This window comes from Limulus polyphemus, unplaced genomic scaffold, assembly GCF_000517525.1.
Source record: "Limulus polyphemus unplaced genomic scaffold, Limulus_polyphemus-2.1.2 Scaffold13328, whole genome shotgun sequence".
NCBI classification, from domain to species: domain Eukaryota; kingdom Metazoa; phylum Arthropoda; class Merostomata; order Xiphosura; family Limulidae; genus Limulus; species Limulus polyphemus.
This window is the reverse complement of record NW_013678938.1, coordinates 3904-6986: the sequence shown is the minus strand read 5'-3', so window position 1 is coordinate 6986 and position 3083 is coordinate 3904.

The following is a 3083-nucleotide window of genomic DNA, read 5'->3' as shown; positions in this document are numbered from 1 at the left end:
AAACACAACCGTAACACAGGCTGACAGAAAACAAGGGCTAAGGTAGTTAGTAATACAACCGTAACACAGGCTGACAGAAAACAAGGGCTAAGGTAGTTAGTAATACAACCGTAACACAGGCTGACAAAAAACAAGGGCTAAGGTAGTTACTAACACAACCGTAACACAGGCTGACAGAAAACAAGGGCTAAGGTAGTTAGTAATACAACTGTAACACAGGCTGACAGAAAACAAGGGCTAAAGTAGTTAGTAATACAACCGTAACACAGGCTGACAGAAAACAAGGGCTAAAGTAGTTAGTAAACTAACTACCTTAGCCCTTGTTTTCTGTCAGCCTGTGTTACGGTTGTGTTACTAACTACTTTAGCCCTTGTTTTCTGTCAGCCTGTGTTACAGTTGTATTACTAACTACTTTAGCCCTTGTTTTCTGTCAGCCTGTGTTACGGTTGTACGGCTGTGAAACGTTGAGATCATTCTGTCATGTATTTCTTTACTAAAGGTCTTTTATTTATCACATAATGGCTTCTTTGATTCGATCATTTCTGTTTTTGTTGTTGGTGAGTAGTAGCAATATAAATAAAAACTGTATCATTGCATGAAAACATTACACCTTCTCTCTCTCTCTCTTATATATATATATATATAATCATCAGAGAGAGATAGTAACAATATGGAAATTACAATATGAGGTATCAGTTTTCCCTTGTATTATAAGGATACATAGTGTTTTTTTTCATCTTTAAGTTAGTCATTGGTTTTTCTAATGGGATAAGAAAACTCAGTGTATAAAAGTTCTTTGTATCTAAGATATGGTTCTGTTGATTTTGGTTAAAATCTCACCTTCATCCAAAGCTACTTACCGAACCAACCAACTCTATTACGTAATCATGTTATATTTAAAGGTGTTGTTTGTTAAGTGTGTATGCTTGCATGTTTACAATTGTACGTTGGTAGTTTTAAAATATAGTGAAAATTTAAGGAAAAAACAGAGTAAGTTTTACATTGATTGTATTACAACAAATAGCCACACTTAGATTTTGAAGTTCTGTCACAAACCTTATATATATATAGTCACTAAGTAAAGGTGTAAGTGAAGTGTACTGTGTATAGATGTGGGTGGTTCTAGTAGTACACCGGATCAAGGGAAAAGTACTTTGTATCAAAGATAAAACTGAAATATTTAGGGATGTAGTATTGAGTTATACTTAGTGTGAATTGTCCAGGTTTTTCTATGAACATGAGAAGGAACCAACTTTTTAGAAATTAAAAGTTTGGAGACGGCTTGAATGGGCAATGAAAAAAACTTTGTTATAACCACTTAAGCCAGTCCCAAACTTTTAAAGTATAATTTAGTACTTTTAAAATGTTGATGCATTACAACCAAAGAATGCTTGTTTTTGAAGAGTTGGCGTATATCATACATTTTCAGAGAACTGACTTGTGAAATTTTTATTACTTCATTAAATGTTGTTATGTGATAAAAACATTCTGTAGAGAGGAATGATTTTTTTATGCTGTTTATAAGCTTCATTAGAATTTTGGAAAGAAATATTTCCTTGTTTTAAATGGGGGGGGGATGCACTGTTTGTTCATAAAGTGCAAGTCTTTCAGCCTGAAAGTTGAACTTGTAATACGTATTGTTACACATTTACTGGTACTGGCTTTATCAGTTTCCTTCCAAAACATTGTAGTTTGGTTTTTGTTGTATTAATCACTTTTATATACAAAAATATCTCTCAACTTTCATATACCTTGTTGCTAAGTCAGTAAGGATGTTCTCTCAAGTTTCATATACCTTGTTGCTAAGTCAGTAAAGATGTTCTATCAAGTTTCATATACCTTGTTGCTAAGTCAGTAAAGATGTTCTATCAAGTTTCATATACCTTATTGCTAAGTCAGTAAAGATGTTCTATCAAGTTTCATATACCTTATTGCTAAGTCAGTAAGGATGTTCTCTCAACTTTCATATACCTTGTTACTAAGTCAGTAAGGATGTTCTCTCAACTTTCATATACCTTGTTGCTAAGTCAGTAAGGATGTTCTCTCAAGTTTCATATACCTTGTTGCTAAGTCAGTAAAGATGTTCTCTCAAGTTTCATATACCTTGTTGCTAAGTCAGTAAGGATGTTCTCTCAACTTTCATATACCTTGTTGCTAAGTCAGTAAAGATGTTCTATCAAGTTTCATATACCTTGTTGCTAAGTCAGTAAGGATGTTCTCTCAAGTTTCATATACCTTGTTGCTAAGTCAGTAAGGATGTTCTATCAACTTTCATATACCTTGTTGCTAAGTCAGTAAGGATGTTCTATCAACTTTCATATACCTTGTTGCTAAGTCAGTAAGAATGACTTGAAGTTTGTTTACATGGAGTAAAACAGAACTGTTCCACTACAGCAAGTCTATAGTTATTGATAACATGACCAACAAACTCAAACTTTTGAGGAGGGAAGTGTGTGTGTGGTGGGGGGGGCTTCTACGTTGGGAGATTTAGCCAGCTCATATACTAATAGTTTTAAGAAGACAGACTATGATTACAAAAGTATTGTTTTGTAGAAAGAATACATTGTGTGAGTTACATCCTTTGAAAACAACATTTGTCTAAAGAAGTGCAGTTCATATATCTAAAAATAATAAATATATACACACACACACACACAACCTCATTGAGGGTTGTAGTTCTGTGTAAACAAAATGGCCAAGAAACTGACTTTTTTGAGTAAATGTACTCCATTTAATTCCTGCATGTCCTTATTATACAACAGATAGAAATAAAGTAGCCTAGTGTTGTCTTACCATTGTTATCATATTCAATATCGTCATGCAGTATACTGGAATTGATATTATTTATGTAAGTAGCTTAATTATAATATACTTAGTTATATTTCATGTCATTAGGCAATATACTGGAGCTGGTTTTCTTTTTGTAACTTTATTATCATGTCATTAGTTGTCTTTTTTGATGTCACTCAGGATGCAGGAGCTGATATGTAAGTAGCTTAATTGTATTCTTTCGTCGACAAGTTCGTTTGTGTTCCTTGTGCCAGTGTACCTGTTGACATTCTAGACTACAGTACGAAACATTC